This window comes from Arachis ipaensis, chromosome B5 (genome assembly GCF_059453495.1).
Source record: "Arachis ipaensis isolate K30076 ecotype BB chromosome B5, ASM5945349v1, whole genome shotgun sequence".
NCBI classification, from domain to species: Eukaryota; Viridiplantae; Streptophyta; class Magnoliopsida; order Fabales; family Fabaceae; genus Arachis; species Arachis ipaensis.
In genome coordinates, this window is record NC_142440.1 from 116,299,401 (window position 1) to 116,305,400 (window position 6,000).

Consider the following 6,000-nt stretch of genomic DNA (forward strand, 5'->3'; position numbering starts at 1 on the left):
AAGCCACATTGGAGGACTTTTGTGGCTGTTCGCTCACCTCCAAAATGTCCTCCATATTGTGATCCATGACAATGCCATAGGATCTTCTGTGCTTCTTCTCTAGGTATACACCTTCGGATTATTCCGTCTGCACATCTCTTAAAGAGATATGGTTCATCCCACAGGTAGTACTTTGCATCAGTAATTAATTTTTTCTTTTGTTGCTTGCTGTACTCCTTGGGTATGAATCTTGCAGCTTTATAGTTTGCAATGTCTGCAAACCATGGTGTTTCCTGGATGGCAAATAGTTGCTCATCCGGAAAGGTTTTAGAAATCTCGATAGAGGGAAAGGACGTCCCTTCTACTGGCTCTATCCGAGACAGATGATCAACCACTTGGTTCTCTGTCCCTTTTCTGTCTCTTATTTCTATATTAAACTCTTGCAGAAGCAACACCCATCTTATGAGCCTGGGTTTTGAATCCTGCTTTGTGAGTAGATATTTAAGAGCAGCATGGTCAGTGTACACAATCACTTTTGATCCTACTAAGTATGATCTAAACTTGTCAATAGCATAAACCACTGCAACCAATTTTTTTCTGTGGTTGTGTAATTTTTCTGGACATCATTTAAAACACGGCTAGTATAATAAATGACATGCAGAAGCTTGTTATGCCTCGGTCCCAGTACTACACCAATGGCATGGTCACTGGCATCACACATTAGTTCAAATGGTAATGTCCAGTCTGGTGCAGAAATAAGTGGTGCTGTGACCAGCTTAGCTTTCAGAGTTTCAAATGCCTGCAGACACTCTGTGTCAAATACAAATGGCATGTCAGCAGCTAGCAGATTGCTCAGAGGTTTTACAATTTTTGAAAAATCCTTTATAAACCTCCTATAGAATCCTGCATGCCCCAGAAAGCTTCTAATTGCCTTAACATTGGCAGGTGGTGGTAATTTTTTAATTACTTCCACTTTAGCTTGATCCACCTCTATTCCCTTGTTTGAAATTTTATGCCCAAGGACAATTCCTTCAGTCACCATAAAGTGACATTTTTCCCAGTTTAAAACTAGGTTAGTCTCTTGGCATCTTTTCAGAACAAGTGCTAAATGGTCAAGGCAGGAGCTGAATGAATCTCCAAATACTGAAAAGTCATCCATGAAGACTTCCAGAAATTTTTCTACCATATCAGAGAAGATAGAGAGCATGCATCTCTGAAAGGTTGCAGGTGCATTGCACAGACCAAAAGTCATCCTTCTGTAAGCAAACACTCCAGAAGGACTTGTGAATGCTGTTTTCTCTTGGTCCTGAGGATCTACTGCAATTTGCTTATAACCTGAATAGCCATCCAAAAAGCAGTAGGATTCATGACCTTCTAGTCTTTCTAGCATTTGGTCTATGAATGGTAAAGGAAAGTGATCCTTCCTGGTGGCTGTATTGAGCCTTCTATAATCAACACACATATGCCACCCTGTAACTGTTCTTGTAGGAACCAGTTCATTTTTTTCATTATGAACCACTATCATGCCTCCCTTCTTGGGGACAACTTGGACAGGGATCACCCAGGGGCTATCAGAGATGGGATAAATAATCCCAGCCTCCAGTAACTTGGTGACCTCTTTCTGCACTACCTCCTTCATGGCTGGATTTAGCCGCCTCTGTGGTTGAACCACTGGCTTAGCATCGTCCTCCAACAGGATCTTGTGCATGCATCTTGCTGGGCTGATGCCCTTAAGATCACTTATGGACCACCCAAGAGCTGCCTTGTGTGTCCTTAGCACTTGAAGTAGTGCTTTCTCTTCCTGTGGATTTAAAGCAGAGCTTATGATCACCGGAAAAGTGTCACCTTCTCCCAGAAATGCGTATTTCAGGGATGATGGTAGTGGTTTGAGCTCGGGTTTAGGAGGTTTCTCCTCTTCCTGAGGAAATTTCAAAGGCTCTTTTATTTCTTCTGATTCTTCCAGATCAGGCTGGACATCTTTAAAGATATCTTCTAGCTCTGATTCAAGACTCTTAGCCATGTTGATCTCCTCTACCAGGGAGTCAATAATATCAACACGCATGCAGTCTTTTGATGTGTCTGGATGCTTCATTGCCTAAACAGCATTCAGCTTGAACTAGTCCTCATTGACTCTTAAGGTCACCTCCCCTTTTTGGACATCAATGAGGGTTCGTCCAGTTGCTAGGAAGGGTCTTCCTAGAATGAGAGTTGCACTTTTGTGCTCCTCCATCTCCAGCACTACAAAGTCAGTGGGAAAGGCAAATGGCCCAACCTTGACAATCATGTCCTCAATTATGCCTGATGGATATTTAATGGTGTCATCAGCAAGTTGAAGACATATCCGGGTTGGTTTGACCTCTTCAGCCAAGCCAAGCTTTCTGATAGTAGATGCAGGGATTATATTGATACTTGCCCCAAGGTCGCATAGAGCTGTCTTGGTACAAGTACCCTCTAGTGTGCATGGTATCATAAAGCTTCCGGGATCTTTAAGCTTCTCTGGTAAGGTTGTTAGGATGACTACACTGCACTCTTTAGTGAGAAAAACTTTTTCTGTTTCTCTCCAATCCTTCTTATGACTTAAGATCTCTTTCATGAACTTAGCATAAGAGGGTATTTGCTCAAGTGCCTCTGCAAACAGAATCTTTATTTCAAGAGTCATGAGATGGTCTGCAAAGCGAGCAAATTGTTTATCCTGTTCCGCTTGGTAGTGTTTCTGAGGATGAGGTATTTTGGTTTTATATTCTTCAACCTTAGTTGCTGCAGGTTTGTTTCCTACAGAGGCAGGTTGAGAAGCCTTAGGGAGTTAGTATCAGCACTTGCAGGTGTCTGATCCCTCACTGGCATTTGAACGCCAGAACTGGACATGGATTGGGTGTTTAATGCCAGATTCCTACCCTTTTCTGGTGTTTGAACACCAGAACTGGACGTGGAATTGGAGTTTAACACCAATTTTTCACCTGTTTCTGGCGTTTGATCGCCAGACATATTCCTCTCTGGGCTCTTACTGTCCTTAGAGGGATTTTGGATAGCAGGTTGCTCATCCTCTATCAGCTATTCTTTTCTTGGCTTTCTGCTGCTTTGAGTTGGAGTATTTAACGTTTTTCCACTTCTTAATTCAACTGCTTGGCACTCTTCTGTTATCTATTTTGATAATTGCTATTTTGTCTGATTTAATTGTGATTCCATATCCTTGTTAGAAATTTTGGTTTCTTGTAGCATCTCCTTAAATTTTTCTAACTGCCTTGTTATAGAAGATAGTTCCTGATTGAGTTTAGCAACTTGTTCCTGAGGACTAAAGTTAGTTGATACTGCCTTAGCTTCTTCTTTCATGGAGGACTCATTACTTATGTACAGATGCTGATTTCTAGCAACTATATCAATAAGCTCTTGAGCCTTTTCAAAAGTCTTTCTCATGTGTATGGATCCCCCAGCTGAGTCGTCTAGAGATGTCTGAGCTTTTTCTGTAAGCCCATAGTAGAAGATGTCTAATTATACCCACTCTGAAAATATTTCAGAGGGGCATTTTCTTAGCATCCCTTTGTACCTCTCCCAGGCGTTATAAAGGGATTCTTCATCCTCTTGTTTAAAGCCTTGGATGTCCAGCCTTAGCTGTGTCATCCTTTTTGGAGGGAAATATTGATTCAGGAATTTGTCTGATAACTGTTTCCATGTTATTATGCTTGCTGTGGGTTGGTTATTTAACCACCTCTTAGCTTGATCTTTTACAGCAAACGGAAATAGTAACAGCCTGTATACATCCTGATCTACCTCTTTGTCATGCACTGTGTCAGCAATTTGCAAGAACTGCGCCAGAAACTCAGTAGGTTCTTCCTGTGGAAGACCAGAATACTGGCAATTTTGCTGCACCATGACAATGAGCTGAGGATTTAGCTCAAAACTGCTTGCTTTGATGGGAGGTATACAGATGCTACTCCCATATGTAGCAGTAATGGGGTTAGCATATGACCCCAGAGTCCTTCTGGACTGTTCATTTCTATTCAGGTCCATGATGGATAAAATAGAATTGATATGAATTGCAGACAAAATATATTTTTGTTTTTATTTTATTAAAAAAATGGATAAATAAAGAAAATGATATAAAATAATATAAAGTAAAGTAATTAGAAATTAAAATATAGATTTCGAAAAGTAAAAGAAAAAGGAAAAATAAATTCGAAAACCAAATTAATTGCTTAATTAAGAAGATTTGAAAAATTTTAGATATGATTTTTGAAAAAGATTTTGAATTTTGAAATTTTAAAACTAAAATAGGAAAAAAAATAAAAATTTTAAAATAGAAATTTAAATTTTTGAATGAGATTTTCGAAAATTCAATTAGTTAGAGAGAAAACATATTTTTGAAATTAATGAGGAAAGAGAAAAAATAGTAAAAATGACACCAAACTTAAATTTTTAGATCAAAACAAAGGAAACAAATAGGAATAATTTGAATATCACGATGAACGCTAAGAACAACTTTTGAAAAATTTTTAAGAAAACAGAAACACAGAGGACACCAAACTTAAAATACGAAACTAAATTCAAACAGAAAAACTCAATTATTAGTTTATAAAAATTTTTGAAAAACAGAAAAACAACTTTTCACAACTCGTACCACTAACCAGCAAGTGCACTGGGTCGTCCAAGTAATACCTTACGTGAGTAAGGGTCGATCCCACGGAGATTGTTGGCTTGAAGCAAGCTATGGTTATTTTGTAATTCTTAGTCAAAAAATTAATAATAAAAAGGTTGGGTTTATGAAAAGTAATTAACACAAAATAAATAATACTTGTTATGCCGTAATGGAGAACAGATTGAGGTTTTGGAGATGCTCTGTCTTCTGAATCTCTACTTTCCTACTGTCTTCTTCTTCACAAACGCAGGTCTCCTTCCATGGCAAGCTGTATGTTGGTGGATCACCGTTGTCCATGGCTACCATCTATCCTCTCAGTGAAAATGGTCCAAATGCGATGTCACCGCACGACTAATCATCTATGGATTCTCACTCATGTTGGAATAGAATCCATTGATTCTTTTGCGTCTGTCACTACGCCCAACACTCGCGAGTTTGAAGCACGTCACAGTCATTCCTTCCCAGATCCTACTCGGAATACCACAGACAAGGTTTAGACTTTCTGGATCTCAGGAATGGCTGCCAATAATTCTAGCCTATACCACGAAGACTCTGATCATGAACCTAGAGGCTAAGAGATACACACTCAAGCTAGTGCAAATAGAACGGAGGTGGTTGTCAGGCACACGTTCATAGGTGAGAATGATGATGAGTGTCACGGATCATCACATTCATCAGGGTGAAGTGCGAGTGAATATCTTAGAATAGAAACAAGCGTGATTGAATGAAAAACAGTAGTAATTGCATTAATTCATCGAAACACAGCAGAGCTCCTCACCCCCAACCATGGGATTTAGAGACTCATGCCGTCAGAAATATAATGTAAAGTGTAAAAATGTCATGAGATACATAGTAAGTCTCTAAAAGTTGTATTTATACTAAACTAATAGCTAGTGTTTATAGAAAATGAGTAAACTAAGATGGATAGTGTAGAAATCCACTTCTGGGGCCCACTTAGTGTGTGTTTGGGCTAAGCATTGACCTTTACACGTGTAGAGGCTTCTTTTGGAGTTAAATGCCAGGTTGCAGCTTGTAACACCCTAATATTCAAATCCTTATGCTCGAGTCATAAGTCAATGATATTACGGTGGTACGACTCTCAGGTGGATTTTTAATATATAAATATAGGTAATTTTCGAAAGGAGTATTAATCGAGAAGCCTGAAAAGAGTAGAAATAAAATCGCGAAGACGTATCACTCACGTTCAACAACGAAAAGTTAAACTGCTAAGCCGAACGCGATGTACGGACAAGGCATAAAGGATATTAAGAGATAGATAACAGATAGATATTTATAGCATAAGTAAATAGCCACTGGTCGCGACCCGCGAAGTTTAGGCCGGCTAGGGTACAGTATGAAAGTAGATGACAACAGTATATCCTAATCTC